This window comes from Rutilus rutilus, assembly GCF_951802725.1.
Source record: "Rutilus rutilus genome assembly, chromosome: 2".
Lineage (NCBI taxonomy): Eukaryota > Metazoa > Chordata > Actinopteri > Cypriniformes > Leuciscidae > Rutilus > Rutilus rutilus.
Genome location: NC_140210.1, coordinates 30,845,063 through 30,867,512, shown reverse-complemented (window position 1 = coordinate 30,867,512; position 22,450 = coordinate 30,845,063). Strand labels below are relative to the sequence as shown.

At 37.9% G+C, this 22,450-nt stretch overlaps 1 protein-coding gene across 4 annotated transcripts in view; it reads right to left on the bottom strand.

Annotated features, from left to right (window-relative positions):
* The window catches only part of gab1 (GRB2-associated binding protein 1), an 84,608-nt gene that overhangs the window by 43,771 nt on the left and 18,387 nt on the right, over positions 1-22,450 (bottom strand). Inside the window, exon 1 of one of the 4 annotated variants that reach the window (XM_084402009.1) lies at positions 6,643-6,931. The exons of 2 other annotated variants lie outside the window; for them this stretch is intronic. The gene's annotated coding sequence lies outside the window, so the exon portion shown is untranslated. Of the gene's footprint in view, positions 1-954; positions 1,102-6,642; positions 6,932-22,450 lie in introns of those variants that run through there. One more of the 4 variants, XM_084402008.1, reaches the window with a different exon arrangement.

The window sequence follows — 22,450 nt, the reverse complement described above, 5'->3', positions numbered from 1 at the left end:
TGTATGGAGTCTTCATTGACATTTTTGTTTAATTTAATGTATCCTTTTATGTATTTATGATGCTTAATAATATAATAATAGTGGCAGGAGCTAGTTTTTAAACGTGACACTACCATGTGGTACGTAAGATTTGAAAGAAATTAATACTTTTATCCAAAGTATTAATTTCTTTCAAATCTTACGTACCACACGGTAGTGTCACGTTTGAAACTAGCTCCTGCCACTATTATTATATTTATAAGCATCATAAATTTAAATATATCGCAAGGAAATATATGTTAACTTAATAAAATAATGTCTGACTGTTGCAGCTAAAGTTAGTGATGGCATGAAGACATCGAATTACTTTAAATGCTAAAAGGTGTAAACTTTATTTTCATTGTTTTATTAACAAATATCATATGTTAATTCACTGCTTGAATTGTATTAGTTTACAAGCCGACTTAAATTATCTGGAATATTCAAATGTTTTCAAGACTCCGGAGCAAAAACTTGATGAAAACAATGATGCAGCAGTTTTTGTGTGTGTATGCAGGTTTTGCAGTAACGTAGTCAGTTACATCATTGTTCAGCTCTCGAGCCAGTGGAACTGTGGGATGATTTTGTTACTGTGTTTTTTTTCTTTTTCACAGCAGGACTCCTCAACTTTATGTAAACTAAAGAATTCTTCAGAGGTGACATCTATTCCAATTCCTTCTGTCCAAGTATTTTGCGAGATATTTTGTTCTGTCTAATCCACCAAGCTTCCAATAAGCTGTTAAAAATTGTGGTGGCGTATTCATACACCAACCAGGTTGTCCCTAATGCAGCATGGCAACAATGCAGGGCTTTTACACAAGCAAGCCGCCAAAAGCAAGACTACATGGCGCTAAATGTGCGAAACCGTAGCCCTAAAAAAAACCTTCGAACTCAGTCAACTCAGACCTTAAGACAATTAACAGGCAGAGAGCTTACCTTTCAAACACAGTTTGCAACGGCAGTCAGGGCAGAGCCGAGAGGGATGTGTCTGTTATGTGTAGCACGAGTGAGTCTTTATCAAAAATACCAGTCTTTTACATGGAACTCTGAAGGGACCTCTCCCACCTCTAACTTCCTGTGTATGGGTAATCAGGCCCTCCCAGAACGCCTTAAAACCACGACCACTAAATCAGAGAGGCTAGGGTGGACTGAAGGCAGACGTGGAGAAAGGGTGTGCGCACAAACAAACATACTCATGCAGACAGAACACTTCAGAAAGAAAAAGTATAGGCAAAACATATTCTTGAACTTTTTGGAAGTGTCCTAGAGTCAGAAAACTCAAAATAAAAATGACTTAAAGATTAGTTCAGCCTAAAATAAAAATTGTGTCATCATGTACTCATGACCCTTATGTGGATCTAAAACTGACGTTTTTTCTTTGGAACTCTACTTATGGAAGAATACAATGGCTACTACTAGAGGTCGACAGATTGATCGCTTTAACAATTAAAGGAGAACTCCGGTCAATTTTAACATTGAGCTCATTTTTTTGTACATTTGGAGTGCTGTCAGTACAGAGAACAACGACAAAAATCGGTGTTGCCTACACCGTGTTATCCTCTTTTTAAAATTTGCACCCTGTTGACTTCAATGGGGCAAGTTCTCCTTTAATCGGCACTGAAAACCGATTGCTGAAACTAGATTTTGCATTAGTGGAAAACAGCAGTATGTTTGAGGCTGAGAGGGCGCTAACATTTGACAAAAATACACTCAATACCGACCCAAATATTTAATGTCACGATTGTTACAATCTATTTGCATTAGTTTATATCCATTTGTTCGCATTCGATACGCAGCGAAGTTGCATATTTAAAGCTGCTAAAACATAAATCAGAAATGCATTTAATTACAGTTCCTTTTTTCATCATTACTGCAATGCATATTTTGATTAGATAATAATCAAGTGTTCTAAAATAGAAGCAAATAAAGCGAGAGAGTATACATACAATATACATTTGTGTCTAATTACAATGCTATGGCCTTTGTGTAGATATTTTAAGATGGCCATCTTTAAGCATGACTGTTTGGATTTACATGAAATGGTAACACTACAATAATAATTAATTTGTAACATTAACTAAGGTTAAATAAAAGTGTTGTTCACTGTTAATTTCAACAATTACTTGAATTTTACTTGAACTTTAAATTTTAAAGTTGTATCTCTTAACATTAGTCAATGCACTATGAATGAACATAAATAATCAAGTATAATTAATATAGTTTTTTTTTTATATATTTAAAAAGTACAGTTCATTTTCATGGTACAGTCCTGTTTTAAATATAAATATATATTATATATTGGTTTTCATGGATACTGAAAACCAACATAACACACAATATATTAATCGGTTATCGGACCAGCATGGTCCAACCTAGTAATCAATCAAATTCACTATCGGGTCGACCTCTACCCACTACAATACAATGAAAATTAATGGGGACTGGGACTGTAAAGCTCTAAAATGATAAAGCACTATAAAAGTATAAACCGTCTTTATGGCATCTTTATTAATTATACCACATCTTCTGAAGCTGTATATTTCTTTGTGTGAGGAAAACACCAAAAGTTGTTATTCACTGAAAAACTTACAGCAAATTAGAAATTATGTGGTTATGACTATGACGTTTGGTTTCAAGACATGCAAAAACCAGTGAAGTTTGGCAACAAATACTGTCAACATGACATTTTTATAATCAATAAGATTTATGTAGTCAATTTCAGAGTTGTGGTGGAGGTTATTAGTATTACCGAAATACATTACCAAAATACATTGCATGGTTTAAAATTAGTGCATTAGTCATACGGGAAAACTTTTCACTTTCATAATATGGAAAAGTGCCAGTATTTTCTTCAAAAATGTATCTGTGTTCCATGGAAAAGTTATACAGGTTTAGAATGACATGAAGGTGAGTCAACGGACAGAATTTCATTTTGGGGTGAAGCATTCCCAAGTACAAAAAAAAAAATAATGGCATGTGTTATCAAGAATGAAATGCCTATACTTGACAAACCACAACAATTTAAAATATTTGCATCCACTGAATTGAAGGAGGGTGCTTTATTCCAGTAATATATTTCAAAGCATAGCGTTCTGAAGCACTCAAGCTCTGCCCCCTGAGCAGCTCACCAGCCCATTACAATCTAATGTTTTCCAGGCCTGTGTAATCTAATCGAATGCGAGAGTGACCCACCGAAATGAAGCTATATCACACAGTGATTCTCTTAGCTGCACAAAAAGAGCAGACCATTTAGAAGAACAGATTTAGAGAGATTTATAAAGCACCTGCCATATTATGAGGTCACCTGCTAAATAACTTTTCATGGGTGAAGCAATATGGGTATCTCATGTCTCATCTTTTAGAAATCTCCACATTCATCCTAGAATTGTTATACATAAAAAAAATAAAAATCAATGGTCAACTAAATGGAAAAAGAAAAGTGCATCTCCTTTTATATGCAAATTTCCATCATTATCTTAAGTGTGCAGGAATATATTCATTGCCGCTGTCTTGAACCTTTTATTTTAAAAGCAATCACTAGGACGGAATGTTGGAGACCGTACAGGCTCAGCCAATATGGCTGCACTCACCTGTGACTAATAAGAAAGGTGCGCCTACATATTGCTTCAGTCGTGTGCGAAATCCCAAACTCTTATTTTCCATGTGCGTATCAATTGGCCTTGTGCCGTTTTACTTGAATATTATCACCTTTGTCATTGTTTTCTCTACCTGCAACCTTAACCTTCACATGAACTATACTGACACCACACACCAGTGCTGGAATGGCCAAAACAACAGTAAAAACAAGCAGGACAGAGTGAAGTTAGCTAATGACAAGCAAGATCCTCAGGTCAGGCCACACATGAGTTGCTAACAGAACATTTATGTGAATAACGAGATAGAATGTCCAACCTCAAACTTTAATGCCTTTTCGCACTTACTTTTTTTTTTTTTTTTAGGAAATATTTTCACTCAGTTGAGCAAAAGCAGGGTTTGTTTTCTATCAACACCTGACAAAGTTTGCCACCATGTGCTTAATTTTTTTTCTGCAGAACATCAGAAACAATATGCTTTGCACAAAAAAAAGAAAAAAGAAAGAAGTGAGCTATAACCAAACATGAAGTTTGGACTGCTTTGTTCTGGAATGCTTTATTCTGCAATCCACTTTCAGTATTTGTGGTCTGGAAGACATGAAAGTATAAGGTCCAGCAGAAGAAAGGTTGAAATAAAACACTGTGTTCTTGGATAAATTCCTCAGTCTCCCTTGTCTTCATGCTCTATGACCTGGACTCTAAAAGCAGCAAGCTCAAAGTATTGTGGGAGATCTGGGAGGAAATCTGAAATCCCCCTCTGTGTCAGGACATTATGTGAGAGAAAGAGAAACAGAGAAAGTTAAAAAAGATAGTCAGTATGTAAGAAGGGATGGGCCTGTTGTCCCAACCTTGATTCAAATAACCTTGGGAATGATTCAGGCAGCTGTGCAGTCCTGCCCTCACAGAACACCCATTCTCAATCATGGTATTTTTTTATATGAAGCCAAGCCCTTAGTAAGGTCATCCAGAGAGCTAACATGTTAGTCCTTAACCCACAAACACTTTTGAATCAAGCCTATCATAACAACCATAAAACTATAAGTTCAATCCAGTCCAGAAGGTACAAAAGGTAAAACTTAATTTGAAATTGTACAAAAACTGCATCTAATGAATAAACACTTGAACATAACATCAGGTACAGCTATCAATACAGATGTCCTGGTTCAATTCCAATCAAGGATGGATCTTGGATCATTGTCCTTCACTATTACTGCGGTCTCATGTGAGTGACAGGTTGTTGCGAGAGCAGTGGTGCACCAGTGTTCTACAATGGAAAGGAGTAAAAGTGTGTCGTCCATCTTTTTTACAGTCTATGCTCCCAATAATAAGACCATCTCTGGTGCAAAAGACGAGCGTGTGCTAACGCTGTGAGAGACGAATAAAAGAGGCTGAGTGACAGCAGTGTCTGTCTCCACCAGGCTACAGTAAAATAACACGGTTACAAGGTGTGCATAATTTTAAATTACTTTATTAAATAACTCCCGACCAACTGGCACTAACAGTAGCTGCTAAGTTTGTATACTGCTGCTCTCCTTCTACTCTCTTATGAACTTTTCCCTTTCTTTATTAAAGGGATACTCCACTTTTTTTGGAAATAGGCTCATTTTACAACTCCCCCAGAGTTAAACAGTTGAGTTTTACCGTTTTCGAATCCATTCAGCCGATCTCTGGGTCTGGCGGTACCACTTTTAGCATAGATCATTGAATCGGACAAGACCATTAGCATCTCTCTCAAAAAAAAAAAATGAACAAAGAGTTTCGATATTTTTCCCATTTAAAACTTGACTCTTCTGTAGTTACATCGTGTACTAAGACCGACGGAAAATGTAAAGTTGCGATTTTCTAGGCTGATATGGCTAGGAACTATACTCTCATTCCTGTGTAATAATCAAGAAACTTTGCTGCTGTACCATGAGTGCAGCAGGCGTAATGATATGACGCAGCGACTGAAAATAGTCCCCAGCTCGGTAACTTCCAACGTGACCGGGACTAAGTTTGTCTAACCTATTAGACCTATTTTCAGGCGCTGCGTCATATCATTACACCTGCTGCACTCATGGTACGGCAGCAAAGTTTCTTGATTATTACGCAGGAATGAGAGTGTTTTTAATATTAAGTGACTTACAATTTGTTTCTCTATTTCACCAACGAAAATAGAACCAAACAAAGCCACAGCAGAAAACAGTGCAATGAATAATTTTCCTTTCTTTGTTTTTGGTTAGCATAATTATAACTGGTTAAGAAAAGCTCTTCTGATTAACTAGCAGAGACATGAAAAGTATGTCTATAAAACCTTTAAGTGTCTACTTTTTGCTTATTTGATGTTAAAATCATTATATAAGTCGCAGCACCTTTTAGAAGATTAAAAAATGAAAATACAGTGTGTTTGATTAGGTTTGGAGCAAAAATCTGCAGGACAGTGGTCCTCCAGGACCGAGTTTGCCCACCCCTGCTTTAGAGGGTATGCACATGATGTCACAGAAGGTGGTTACTGCGGTTACACTCACTGAGTGGCAAAAGACTGGGTGGCAGAGTTAGTATTTGACTAAAAAGACTTTTAGTTTGAACAGGCCTTTATTGAAGTCGCCATCTTTGATATTTACTTTGGTTGCTTGTTCATTCAGGCAGTGTATTCAAGCTGCTACTGAAAGCTGTTCTACGAACGGGACGATTTAAGAGTCAATACCATTGACAATCACAAACACTGACTGTCAATGCAGCCAATGAGAAACAACAACAGCCCTTAGCAGCAGAAGATAATGTAATGCAGGGAACATCCTATGCAGCAGGACCAGCTGAATAAATAACATGTACAAGGCTAGAAAATAACACCAGTTGCAACAGTCAAAATAAAAAAACCTGATGTACATAGGCTACCACAAACTACAGCTGACACAATCAGTTGTTGTTCTTGGAGAACGGAGGTTAGGGCTTTCTTAACCGGTGCATATGCTTGCTGAAAATGACACGCATCAAAAACTATGGCGAAACATGACTCCGTAATAAAGCTATGCAATAACATTTCTCTCACCTTAAGCCTTCAATTGTGGCGTGTTCTCTGGGAAAATCCGGTATTGTGAAACTTCACCTATTGATCCATTGAAAAGTATGCAAGATGAAACCATGGAGCTAGAGAGTCTAGTACACAGAAGTGCACATGGTCCTACTTCCAGCTGTTTCCATCAACAACATTACCTTCAAAGCAAACTAGTACAGTTTAACTAGGAGACCCACCATCCATAGTGTTTAAAAACCATCCCGGCTGTGGCAGTCCTTGGATATTGTTCTAAATAGCTTCTGTCTCTTATTCCACACTGCTCCCTTTCCAAATTACCACCAATGTGGCAGATACGCAGGACAAGAACGGCAGCATGTTTTCAAGTCGAGGTCATTCCATATCAATCATTTGGGCAGAGAGAGAGGGAGAGAGAGAGAGAGAGAGAGAGAGAGAGAGATCGATAGCCTTTAACAGCAATCCCAGGGGAATGGCCTGGTTTCATTTCCTCTCTACAGTTGGTTTAGTTTCTTTATCTCTCCTTCAGCAAAAGAAATGTGAGATGAGAGCCAGTACAGATGCAGTGTCTGGACTTCTAAAAGCTGCACTTAGATGGGATTCAAACATTAACTAAAGAGCTAAACAGAGTGCGGAACAGGGCAAAAACGTAAGCAGAAGGAGAGAGGGACTTAATCATTTACAGTTTACCATCATGCTTGGCTGTGGGACAACAGATGAGCAACCGGTCTCAACTGAGCAAAAACACACAGATACAAAAGTGGAAGTTTCCACTTCGCTGGCAATTTTCATCTTCCTGGTCATCTGTTCCCAACACACACTTTGAGAAAAAGACATCCTGTTTTTCCTCCATTGTCACTCGTTCGCTACATGGTTGGTCACGACTAAGTTTAGACTGGTTTATGTTGGTGGGGAAAGGGGGGCTTTTCTTAAAGTCTCCAAATGAAAACGGGTATCCTTAGCTTGTTACACATAAGTTGCAAAAACAATAATGGTTAACATGCAGCTGCAAATGGAACACGCTGCTGTTTAAATCACAATCTATCTCTAGATATTGTGCAATAACAGGTTTTAAGCCAGGAGGACTAGCAACAAGACATTTCTCTGCGACCTGACTTATGATATTGTATGTTATTATATACAATATTAATACAGAGCTCAACAGGATTTTTTGAAGGGGCGGGCAAGTGAAAGACAATTGACTTGCCCAACCGGACAAGTAGCCTGATTAAAAAAAAAAGAAAAAGAAAAGAAATTACCAGGAAAGCCCAGAAACTTCAGTCACCAAATTTTTTTGATAATATTGATTGATAGTGGATATGTTGACGTCATCAACAAGTTCGCAACAGTTCATGCTCAGGCAGCTTGTCTGTGTTTGAGAGAGACTCTTGTGGAGAAATCATAACAAATGAGTGCAACAGCACACACAACAAAACTCACAGAAACATACTGCGGTAAAAATTATATTTATAACATAATATATATTTAAACAACATCACACAAACACATGTTCCCAAATATCAACAATTGCAAATGTGATATTGACTTTATACAACAGTTCAACAAACAAATAATATTATGTGACTTACATTTTAGACACAATATTGGCTGTTTTTGCTCTATTTCGTCAATGAAAATAGTTTGAAACAAAAGCTATAGCAGAACATATTTAGTTTTTTAGTTTATCAACACTTGCCTTGAATAATTACTTTCAAGAAAATCTATGAAGCAATGTTTAATTAACTGAGAAATAATTAAAGGCTTACATGCCATTGTTTTAATTTGGAATATATCCATATACTTCTATTTAACAGATGATGAAACTAAGTATTCCAAGGCACTCACATGGTTAAACTAATGCTTTAATGATTTAGCCCCAGTGTATTAAAGGATTTTGAGTTCAACCACGTGAGTGTTTTTTCGTGCAAGATGTTTTATCATCTGTTTCTAATAATAAATCATGATAATATTTTCAAATACTAGTATTTAATATTTTTATATATTTTAAAAAAAAATGTGTGTTTACATTTTTCTTATGTTTGAATTATTTTGAATATTAATTCTAATTATATAATTATTATGTATGCTACTACAACTACTACTACTACTAATGAATAAAAAAATATATATAAAAAAACTTTGAACAACATTCAAAGTTGAGTTGTTTACATTCAGTAGCTCTACTCCGAATTAAGTAGAAAATACAATCACACCATTAAATATTTAGCTGGACATTTTGCAACACATCTTAACTAGGCTAATCAAAACAACATAGTCCCCAACCTGATTTTCTTACTTCTGTCATCAAAATGATCAAGACTTAAAGCTACAGTTAATAGCAAAACACAAGATATGATGCAGGACTAGAAGGAGCGACACTGTTTTTGATTTGCATCTTTCCCTGCAGAGCTGCAGTCCAGCATTAATGTGATTTGGCCATGGCCATATTGGCTAATGGTATAGAGGTTCCCTCTCTCCATTAAGCGGGCTTTAATATGGCTGCTCTCAGGAAGCCCACGAGTTACATAAGAGACATTTCAAAAACAATTCCAACCTCTTCCGATCTCTTCCACTTCTGATCTCTTTCACTTCGAGACTGCAAAGCCAGTAAACACATCGATGAGCGCTCTAATGCACACACAAAACCACAAACGCTCATAAATGGACTGTAGAACAAGTGAGAATCCTCTTCGAGCAACGCTGGGGGAAAAGTTCAATACAAATACTATGGCTCTTCCAAAACAGGATACCAGACTGGCAGCCCGGGAACACATGGCACACAGAACTGGAAAGAATCTGAAGCATAAAGGAGCATCATTCAAACAGCTAGTCTTGTATTTACCTGTTGAGGTTGATTGTTGGTAATCCCAAGCGTTTGGCAAACTGATCTTGCCTTTGCGCTGTTGATGTTCTGAAAATATGGAAGTTCTGTCTCACTTTTGCTCCATTGCTAGTCTGCAACTCCCTACTCCAATAACCCATGACCAACAGGAAGTAGACACAATAGACTGAAAATAACGAGAGGCCTCCTTCTCCCCCCTTTCTCCCTCTCTTCTTTTTCCTACACTCCACCTTCCCTTAGAGGACAACAACACCCTTTTCAACACAGTGAAGAAGAAAGGTTGCAGTCACCCCAGTGATGCCCGTTGAGACTCTTTGCTCTGTAGCTCCACCAGGATTGCAAAATAAGCTCATTGGGTCTTTTCCCAAACACATCAAAACACAACATACCAATTAGAAAGAACTTTCTGATGCAAAGCCTCTGCATATAAAGTTCCAGATATCTCTTTTAAAGTCGTAATTGCGTGTAATTAATATGCTATGGGCAATGAAAAAAAAAAAAAAAAGTGGATAAATATAATAAATTAATAATAAGTATTATACCATGTTCACAAGTTTGGGCTAAGTAAGATTTGTTTTAAGACATTACCACTTTTATTCAGCAGTGACGCATTAAATGAATCGAACATGAAAGTAAAGACTACTACAGTTACAAAACATTTCTATTTCAAATAAAGGATGTTAATTTGAACAAAGTTATGAAAAAAAAAAAAAAAGAAGCAGCACAACTGTTTTCATCATTGATCATAATAAGAAATGTTTCTTAAGCACCAAATCAAACCATATTAGAGTGATTTCTGAAGGACCATGTGGCACAGAAGACCGGAGTAATGGCTGCTGAAAATTTGTACAAAAAATAACATAATATAAATATAAATAAGCCTCACTAGGAAATACCGAATGGTTAATGATGCTTTTTGCAAATGAAATACTAACAGAATCTAGTATCCAGATATACTAAGATATATGAGATAGCCTAACAACAGTTACTGTATGTAAGATCAGAATGCAAGCAGAATTCATAGAAGTTGAGTGTGCGTGTGTGTTACACACTTGCAGTCTTTCTCACTTCTCTCCAGTAGCCTCTTGTGATAACATATAATGTCATCCCAGTCACCCGACATAATCCAATCTCAGCCCGATGCTAACCACAGGAAAATCACATTTAGTGCACAGGCTAGAATTTATTTGGGCCAAATCTAATTGTCCCAATATACCTAAAGAAGACAGAGGTACAGGAAATGGAGCCATGGCATAGTGGAGATAAGGAAAAAGAGGCAGCATCCCAGAGCATCCTTCACACATTTCTCTGGCACTGATTAGATAAGTCCCAAAAAACACCAGCTCTGGTGTTTTCCATTTAGTTATTTATGACTTCCATATAACTCTGGAGCAAAGGAAGACTTCTTAAGTGGTAAATACAATGCATGACATGTTGCGAGTCATTTTGACTTGTTTAACCTTGAGCATTAGTGTCCCAAAGGACTGTGAGAGACAGAGGACTTGTGACCAGATTTTTCTACTGAAATCTCATCCACATCTGTACAGCAGAACTGGATCTGAATGACTTTTGAACATATTGAGACATCCTTTAATGAACGCTGCCATCAAGAGAGCCTACATCAAGAGAGCCTACAAAGGTCTGTGCAGTTTAGACAATATTATATGCAGCATGATTTGTAAGTACACAGTATACATTAACTTTATAACGGTTGAGTTATCGTTATTTTCTGCACTTTCTCACACTCAAATAATAGTATTGTAATAATCTAATAAAACAGCCGAGCGTGTTGGGCCAAACATTTAAACCAACCCGAAAACCCAGCACTGGGTCAAAATGGGACAAACCAAAAGCCAAAATGCTCCAAATTGGGTTGTTTTATAAACAGCCCAAATCATAATCATCAGACATAAAATAATTTAAACAAATGTAATCATTCCTAAATCATAAATAGCTAGACATGAAAAAAAAAAAAAAAACTCTCCAAATACTTTTTTTTTTCTTTTTTTTTGTGGCTGTGCACACACATAAATTACAGTCTTGTTAAAGTCCAAGCAGGTGGTGAGGGGTGAGAGGTGTGTGTACGAGACATGATTTCAGCCCATTAGAAGCAGTGACCCCCTACAGGAGAACATCGTGTTCAGGAGCAGACTGGGAGAAAACATGTCTGCAAATCACTAGTTACAGGTGCATAGCTGTGATCTCCTAATGAGCATATGGCAATGGAGACGGAGGTGGGAACGGAGCTAATCTAATCAATTGATAGAAGAATAATGAGTTGTTTATGATTAGAGAATATTTGAGAGAGTCTGTCAGTGATGTCACATTAAAGTATAAAAAAATGTTTATTAGAAATATACAGTATAAGAGGCAAAAGAGTAAATTGCAGTGAGGGAGCAAATATATTTAAACAATATATATAAAATAATTATGTAAAAATAACTTGAAATATTATATGTGATACAATATATTTTATGTTTTTGAACACTATATTCAGGATTTTTCCTGAATTGAAAATAATTTAGCGGCTGACAACATTTATCTTTGTCCCACCAAAGATTTATTTGACCATTTAATGTGACGATGCCTGCCGTTCTGCAGTTCCACTAATAGCCGGCTGCTTTAAAATGCATGTGTTTATATTTACAACACTTTGGCAGTGTTAAGCTTTGAACCAATCACAGACATCTGACATCTTTTGAGCACATGAACACAATGGCCAATCAGATGTGATCAAGTTAGTCAGAGTGCAACTGGGATTATTAAAGGTATAGTGGAGGATTTTCTTTTTCCGGGTGGATCATCAAGACTATTGGTCCTCCTAGTTGTCAATCATTCTGGTGATGTGTTTACGTAAGGCCGTCGTACGTGCTCGTCCCTAGGTAGTTTTCGCTTTCTGCGCATGCGCACTTTCAGGTGTATATGTGTGGTGAGCTGCTACGGTTTCAGCCATTCATTGAAGCTCGCCGTTCTCACCGGGTTTTTTCAAAATGTCTGAGGGTCGCAAGAGAAAAAGTGTCTACGAATTGTATGACAAGAAGAGAAAGGCCTCTGAAGAAAGAAACAAGACCAGAGTGTTTTTGGGAGAATATTTCACACGCTGGCGTGCGCTAAAAGCACAGGTTGGGCTTCCCACTGATGCCTCAGTCGCGAAGTTTCTACTTGACAGGTAAAGTTTGACATGCTATTTGGAGAAATCCATTTAAAATCACTGCTAGTAAAAGTTCATGTAAGCTATGATTGGCGATGCTAGCCCTGGCACAAGTCACGCACCGCGCAGACACGGTAAACATCTCAGTTTGTCCGGTGGCGAGTCTGACATAGTGGAAAAAGTGCACATCTTCTTTTGGAAAGTAGGCTTGTATGAGCCATGCCGACAGCAACTTGTAAACATAGCGTGCACGAGGAGAACTAGGCTCGTGCATGCTCTCTCGTGCACACGATTAATAGGCGTTCCCTCTCGGGAGCAGGTAGAGTGTTGCGCATGTGCATTTTTTCTAAAAGTGGAGAGGGCGGTTCTTTTCTAAAATTCGGGAAAATCCTCCACTATACCTTTGAGCTACACTAAAGTAGTTATGTTTATTTATTCAAGCAGTTTAGAATCTTTAATGCTTTTTTTGTTTGTTAGAAGTATTTTTTCATGCTATATATTCGTTACCTGTTTTTTTTTTTTTTTTATACCTGAAGATTTCATAAAAAAAGATATACTTTAGTGACAGTGCACTATATATATATATATATATATATATGCACTCTTTCAGACTATTGATTTAGAAGCGTGTTTTTGTTTTGGAGGAGTGAAATTGTAGAAATTACAGTATTTTAAAAGTGTTAAACAGTTTGTCCAGTTCAGTGCTGTTATAATTGTCAAAAACAGAAATATGCTAATAAATAAATATCGGTTCTGCATATCGGTAATCGGCACAAACTGTATTGGTAATTAAAAATAAGTAAAAAAGCAATATCGGTCGATGTCTACTTCTAAAGGACAACTAAACTGTGACTGTTGCACTATATTGTGCTTGTCAAAGTAGAAACCAGGTCACTGATCAATAGCTATTAGCCCAATACAAAGATACAAAGACATTTCAGTTCAGCTAGTGGATATAATTATCTTACAAAGTGCTGTCATACTAACATTTTTGGGCATGTACCATAGTAAAAAAAAAAAAAAAATCATTTAAAATATGTTGGAGTAGATTACAGAGCAGTTGTAGGGGTGAGTGACATATTTAAATGTCATTATGCCAAAGTCGTTTTGTCCAGTCGTGCTTCTGGTGACTCGAGATAAAATTATGTTCCCCTTCTCCCTTCCATATCACTATCCTAACTGAATAAAAACAAAAATGCCCTATTTAATGAAATTCTACAATATTTTGGTAATTTACAATATCTCATGATATCAAAAAACACTTGCAATTATTATTCTTAAGAGAGGCCTACCTTTCTTTCAATTATCACCAATTTTATGAATTTTAACTTTTTTTTTCAAACAGTCATACACATGGTCATTGCAATGAAACAACTATAAACAAAAGAAATAAAATAATAATAAATAAATAAATAATTTCAATAAAAGCAATGAGGCTCTCTGTTTTGCAGTGTTGTTCTGATGCCTCTATGAATGTAGAAATAAATAAATAAATAAATAAATCAGTCTGAAATAAGCACTGTCATGCCTGACTACTTGCAACTAATACGTATAACAATGTTGGCATTTAAAAACAAAGGCACAAAAGTTTGCAAGCGTCTTTATGAGTGTGTGTACCCTTTACAAGGCCATCCAAAAGGCATTTCAAAGGTTATAGATTACGTCTAAGCACTAGCTGTGGAACACCAAGTGGTAAGGCATGGGCTAGTCATATGACCAAGATGGAGAGAAACAAAGGGGCATGACATCAACAAATACGCAAACAGGGCAGGCTCACTCACTGCCCCTCTCTTCTTCAGTTCCCTCCATCCCTGCTCTTTGATCCAAGGGGGCGATAGTTACGCTAGCATAAAAAGGTCAGCGGGGTTGCACTTTGCCTGCATGAGTCAACTGCTCTCCTCCCCGCTCCTCTTTCCTTTCTATCTATCGCTCTCAAAGTCACATGTCTTCGTCAAAGCTGCGTCATTCACATTCAACACATTCTTCTGGCCTGGGCAGCCTCTGTTCACATGACTGGAGCACTGCTTAGGTCTGTCCGACAGCCTGCCAAAACAATTCCCTCTTCTTTAGTACCAAACACTCTGTCAAAGGGGCCCAAAATGCACAGTGACCTCCCCAACTCTAGTGTCAGGTAGAAAATCCTCATGACTCTCATAGGACTTTCTGAATTTTTCAGTTTGTGTCGCTACATCTAGAACACCAAAGGCAAACATAACAGCTGGAAAGGGCCGTAAATATGCATACCACAAAATCCAGTTTTCATACCTTTTGAACAATGAATTTCCATGATATTTCCAAGACTTTACTTTCCTGTTTTGCATCAAAAATAGCAACTGCACTCACAAAGAGCAACTTTCCACAGACAAATGTTTTGTAGTGATAACTAAAATTATTTAAATGAAACAAATTTTCATTACTTTCAAATTTATTAATTTCCGCAATTTTTCTAGCCCTGGAAACCACGATTTTAAAATGTTCAAGTTTTACATGACCGTGGGAACCCTGAAAATCAAACACAAAAGAATGCTGCAAGTTATTATTATTTTTTTTTTCATGATGCAACATGATGGAAGTAACTAACAACATTGTGATGTACATCCAAGTAAAAATAATGAATAAAAAAAAAAAAATTGTAGGGCCGGGACTTATCCATCCATCGGTTGTTGATTGGATGAAGGCAGACCTGAATGTGAGCTTGCAGTAAATTCTAAGAACAGTCCGGGTTTTAAGCAGACTAAATGATTGGAGAAGTCCAGCATTCACCACCAGAGAGAAGTCGTTTCACCAGAAGATCGATCGAGTTATGTTATTTCAAAAAGCAATTAAAAAACAAATCATGTATGCATGGATCAATCATTCACAATAAGGACATTGGAAAATGCTTTCATTTCATGTCAACTAAAAAAAAAAAAAAATTCTAAAAGGACACAAAACTCAGAATTAATAATTTACAGAACTGTAATTTCATCTAGCGTCATTGAACATTCCCTACAGGTTTCCATTGGCTGGTCAAACAGACAGTCCTGCCTGCAAACTCATTGGTTGAGCCACTTGTGCAGTTTTAGTCTCGCAAGCGAACAACAATGGTTTGATAGTGTCTACATATTTTAGAGAAATCAACCTGCAGATCACTCACTTACAGTCGTCAAATAAAGCTGTAAAAATGTACCTGAAAAATGTTCAAGCTTTCAGACAAATCTGCAGAAATGAATCTAAATTTGATGAAAAATAAGTAAATGTTCTTCATCAAGCAGATAAGATAAGTTAAAAAACCTGCAGGCTACCAGCACCTACTCATATAGAGACTTCAGAAGAAACTCTGGAGCCACTTATCTGCAGTGTAAGCCAGGTGTCTTTCTCCAAGAACCGTAGGATCAACAAAACGTGCAATGAGGAAATGAAAGGAACCCGTACTGACCTTGAGAGCAGAGCAGATTTAGTGGAATGAAACTTAATCCAAAGTTCTTGGGGAAAAGGACGATGAAGGTTATGGAACAAACAAGTAAATCAGAAGTCAAATGAAGACTGGAAACAACACATCCCGAATCAGCACTGCGTAAGTGGAGAGCATTCACTTCAGAAACGAGCCTGAGCACTGCATGGTCTATACTGGGGGTCTTTTGGACTTATACTGTAGAGCTGTATCTCTGTTGGCATGATAGCAGGCTGAAGATATCAAGCCACATTGAGCAGCTCTTCTAATGCAATCAGGAGAAAAGAGCACTCTCACAGGACACTGGTCGCTGAGAGCTCTCTCCCTCCACACACACACACGCTCGCAGTGAGGGGGAAGGGCAGTCCAATGTGAGCCAGGCCACAGCAGACTCACGGTAACCTGAGAAATTACACGGGGCGGCGGCGGCATTTCACAGCTTGTCTCCAGCCTGACCCCTCCTACACACTAGTAGCCTACTACGATCCTGAGTAGAGACAGGGAGAACCTGGGAAGCATTTAGGCCATTAGATCCACAGCTAAATCAAAAACCAGGAGACCCTCATCCACCTCCTGATGGTTCAACCCCCCCCATAACCGGTCCAAACCATATTTAAAAATAGGTAACCGTTTACGATAAGTTTCAATTTGTTAAAAGAGTTACTTCATAATTGGAAACTCTGTTATCATTTATTCACCACCCAATGATGTTTGTTCATCAAGAAAGAACAATAGGCTATATGTCGAACGTCGCATTACGAAACCGGAAAACAGAACGCATCGCTTCCGGTTCAGGTCTTTTGTATGTGCTTCTTGCATTTTTTTACTGTTTTACTCAAGATAACTTAAAAGGAGCGAGCAAAGATGATCATAACCAATGTCCCTCGCATGTGAAGATCGATATTTAAAAGTAAAAAAAAAAAAAATCTTCACACTAACGTTTAGATATTTAAATAGAATAAAACGCCAATAACAAAGTGAGATAGGTAGGTTAGCTGATTACCTTAAAATTCCATAGATATCGGCGTCAGTTCATACGGCTGTTAACACTTTCTATGACAAGCGGATGCGATGAGACCAGGTTTCCGGTTTCGTCATGCGACGTTCGACATATACCCTATAGAGCTTCCGTTTACCACAATTGATGTGCTGCTCTATTTGTGTTCATTTTTATAAGTGAATAAAAGCCTTCATTAAATCTGCTTGATCGAGTCTCTTCGAAGACTTGGGTTAAATGCTTCATATAGATTTATTTTACAATTTCTTTCAAGTACCAACGGTTTGGGTTGACTTTTTTTTTTTTTTGACACAAAAATCCCTTTGTTTTCATTAAAAATACCTTAATTTCTGTCTTGAAGATGAACAAATGGGTGAGTAAATTATGACATTGTTCATTTTTAAGTAAACTAACCCTTTAACATTAGTTAACTATTCAATTAGTTATTTTTTTTTTCATTTATAAAAAGACTAGTGATTATTGTTAATCACTGTAAATAAGCTACTGACCCCCACCTGCACGACGATCACCGAAGATGTTTAGGTGCGATTGTGAAACGTAGTATTTGAGCACACAAAGCAGATATACAAGTCTAAAGGCCCGTTCACACCAAGGACGATAACTATAAAGATAACAATAAAGATATAGTCCTAAATATCGTCATGAATATTAAAGAATAGCAGAGTCCACACAAAAGCTATAACAATAATAGCACAGAGAAACGATGTCATTGGAATCACTTTAAGAACGATTTTATCTATAGCTGATGAATGATAAAAACATCGACAGCCAATCAGATTCCATCCTGCTGTAACAAGCTCGAGCATTTAAAGCGACAGACAAGAACGAGCTTAGAATAAACAGAACAATATTGTCCGCTGGTGTGGAAGCTAATATAGTTATCTTTATAGTTATCTTAGCGTGAATGGGCCTTAAAAGAGAACTCCGGTCAATTTTAACATTGAGCTCATTTTTCTGTACATTTGGAGTGCTGTCAGTACAGAGAACAACGACAAAAATCGGGGTTGCCTACACCGAGTTATCCTCTTTTTAAAATTTGCACCCTGTTGACTTCAATGGGGCAAGTTTTAAACCTGCTTTTAGGCTCTTAAAGCTACAATATGCAATAATTTTTTGCCACGAGAGGGCGCTACATTCCAAACAACAACAACGGCGTAGCTTGATGACGATGTGAAGGAGCGTGGAATGATGGGAACTGTCGTTTTAAACTCCACCGTGGATGTAAATCAGTCAGAAGGGAATCGAAAAATCATGTTCATGGATGAGGTTAAGTTCTATTTTTATAATGACATGCTTTTTGTGGCGAGGGGGGCGTGGTTCAGCGCGTTCTGTAATGGGAGAGAGAAGAGACGAGCGTGGGACGCAAGTAGGTAAAATGCAATTTGCAGCGATCAGCGTGGAGAGACCGCTTATAAGCCGCGCTGGAACGAGAGAGAGACTGAAGAGAAAATTGGACGCAGAGAAAGAAAACCGGTGGATCCGAGCTCTCATTTTTGAACTGTTTTGTGCCGTCGCGGTTGCCACGGTGAATGCGCGTTGTGCGCGACTTTTGTTTGTTTTGCTTTATTTTAATAAAGTACGAGTCCCAGTCACGCCGACCCCTGTCTTCTTCCTTCCTGACTCTTGAACCTCATCACACTTTTATTTCATTAAAATGAATTAACCGCAAGAAAAGTAAGGTTTAATACTAAATTGGTTATCATAGATGTTACTGTATGTCGAATTCATTGTTGTGATAACGCGGCACAGTTTTACGTGTTCTAAACAATTGTTGTAAAAGTACATTCGAACATACCCGCCACATCATTTGCCAAAATACTGATTAATCTATGTATAACACATGCTATATTTATTTACATGGCCATAAACACCAGACGTGATAAACAATGTCAATAAACTAAACACAAATCTAAAGCAATAATACTTCCCTTACATAAACATAACTATTACTGAATGCTACATTTGGAAAATATAAAATTAAGCATACTTTGTCGACAGAACCAGCTGCAATCGGTAAAGAATAATTGTAAACAAACGACTGCACAAAACAAGCTAACGTTTGTTGCTTGATAGACGCTACAACTACAACTTCCGCATTTGTCCAGGACTCCACGCAGTATGAGCGGAAACCGAGGGTAACGCGGATATGACGCAATTGACTGGCGACTCCCAGCTCCCCCCTGCTCTAACGCCCCGTTTCCTTGGTTAAAATCGCAATTTTCTCACGATTTAAAAATAGTTGGAAACATTTGGGATATTGTAAGTAATCAACTTAACAAAATATATAACACTGGCCTTGAGATTTTGGGATCTTTTAATGCAAAATTCTTGCATATTGTACCTTTAACATCCTTGATGTGTCATTACAAGTGCACAGGTCATGTGAGTGATTCCTTCGGAGTGAACGCGGGTGAATCTGACTGCAGTAGATGTGAAAGATATTAATAAAAATGATGTTTATTCAGCCAGCGCACATACCTGTATTTACATCCTGTTTTCGGTCGAAGTCCACAGTAGTCGATTGTCGAGTTCATGCGCATGATCATAGGTACTAAACCTATGCGCGTGAACTCGACAATCGACTACTGTGGACTTCGATTTTTGTCGTTGTTCTCTGTACTGACAGCACTCCAAATGTACAAAAAAATTAGCTCAATGTTAAAATTGACCGGAGTTCTCCTTTAAGAAAACTATTATTAACTTGAGTTGTTAATTTTAACCTTTAATAATAATTCCAGCTGACATGGCTCCCTGTATGTTTCCTTGAGAAAAATTAACACGTAGCAAATGTACCTGATATTTATCCAAATATATCGATATTGAATCAAGATCGGAATCGTTTCACAAGATTATTAATTGAAATCATGAAATTTGTGGCAAGAACTAATAAAAACAGTAGGCTACAAGTTATTGTACTATGTAAACATTGTAACGTTGTCACTAAATTTAATGACATTCTGTTTAGTTACCAAATGTTTTGACATCACAATACACTTACTGTAGGGGTGTGACGAGACACTTATCTCACGAGATGAGACACGAGATTGGGCTCACGAGAACGAGACGAGACTTTTAGGCATCTTTAGAAAAAAAGATTTTTAGAAATCCTCAATGACAAAGTTCATGACTGGAAAAATAGTCTGCAGGTGCATTTTGAAATGTTTTAACTAATAATCTTCTAATGAATGTCATTTCAGTTCTACTTTATGACTATTAGCATATGCATTGAAAGACAACAATATACAAGCACTGCAAAAGTTTTTGCCACAAACTCAACTGACTGGCTTCTCTCCTGTATGATTTCATGTGAGTCTCTTCAGACCTTACTTTACATTTATGAGCTTCCAGAACTTCTGATTGAGGCTGTGTGTGACCTCCTGATTGAACTCCTTTCCACAAATAAAAACAGTATAAATAACAAAAATAAATAACAGTTTTCTCTTAGTCTTATTAAGTGCAAACAATAAGTGCAAGTGCAACCATAATCAAGTACTGCAGCGTACAGACTCTTTATAATTGTTGTTTTACTTTGCACTTAAGGCGGAGAGTTCGGAAAAGGCCGGGTAGAGAAAACGAGCGAGTGAGTTTGCGTACAGTTGTTCTTGCGTTCCGATTAAAAGTTCAGAAACGGAGCCTCCCTTGTCTGTCGTTCTTCAGACGTTACAGTAGTCTACTATCTCAATATTCAAAGTGCAAACAGAAACCAAAACAGAAACCAGAGCCACAACTACACAGTCCAGAGATAGGTTTGATATTGGGAGACGGGCTATTGTATGCAGCCTAATTTGCGTGCACCAAGGAGCTCACATTTTATTTTCACTTTTGGATTTGCGATTGCACGTACTCTGTGTAAAGGCAGCGGCGGTGCTGAGCGCGCATTCTACAAGATATGACATTTTATCAGCCGCTTTATTGTGCAACGAATCCTTCGCCATTGTCACGCGATCAGTGAAATGTGATTCGTTCGTGCTGCACTGTGTGCGACTGCAACTCATGCTGGATGAGCAGAGCAGACGTTTACGTTTATTTTTTTTATAAGAACAGCAAAACGACAGTGGAGGCATGTAATGTGAATGTACCGGTGCCATATTCTATGCTAATTTCACCCTCACGCTCCATCATGGCGATATCACGAGACAGCTTTTCACTCTCGCGAGGTCTCGTGCCACTCCCAAGCCACGCCTACCGGTTACAGAGGGCAGTATCGGAAGAAATGATACAACTAGACTACTAGTTGACTCGAAATTGAAAAGACGCCGTTTTATCGTGAGATCCCACCCCCTATGGACGGGTTGAAAACATGCGTAACTAGCTCCTACTACTGGCTGTGGTCTCTAGCCTCTGGGCAAAAAAGCCTCCGATGACGCTAAATGACGATTTTTGTGTCATCTGAGGTTTTTTTTCAGACACACAATACAGAAATCTCTCGTCTCAGGGGGTCATGAGGGAGGGAAGCACGGTCATTTGAAAATACTTCCGGGTTTCTACTGATACAAAGCTTAATGCTATTCGGTGAAGTATCCCTTTAATTCAGTAACCACAGGTGATTCAAATCATTAACGTGTGAGTCTTTCCTTACAAGATCCTTACTCTACTTGATAGCAGTCGCAAACACATGCATTTGACACATGCACACTATAAAGTTTTGTCCTTGTCCAATGTCTGATGTATTTCTCTACAGAAGTTTACACACTATAATCAGATTCAATTAAATTTACTCAAATTGAGTGTAACTCCTTTTACCATGGCACTGTTGATGCAGCTGATGTAATGCTCAGAGCGCACGCGTTATAGCATGTCTATGAGAGTAAATTTGGATTATTATGTCAGGCATTCTGGAGTGTCACTACAATAGCCAAAACTGATTCTTCAATCCCACGCGGCTCTGTTTTCCAGCGCAGGTCCTGCAGCCTACTCATTCGCTCTCTCTCCAACACCTCCTCTCAATGTACTCAAGCCTATAACTAGGCTTCATTCCAAATAAAGAAAAGAGAAAGAGAGAGAAAGTGCTCTCTACAGCCATCTGGGAACCATCAGCAGTGGTAGCACAGGATATGGTCGCCATGCTGCTGTCAGGCACCCCAGAACACAACCGAACGACACGTTAAGAGCAGAAGAGCAGCTGGAGAGAGAGAGAGAGAGAGAGAGAGAGAGAGAGAGAGAGAGAGAGAGAGAGAGAGAGAGAGAGAGAGAGAGAGAGAGAGAGAGAGAGAGAGAGAGAGAGAGGCTTGACAAACTTGGATTCCTGTGCAGCATGGGACTGTATTTGTGTATTTGCAGTTTAATGCCCTTCAGCTGAAGGATTCCCCCAATATGAGTTTTAATCTTTAAATAACAACAACAATAATAACTATTATTATTATTATTATTATAACTACTACA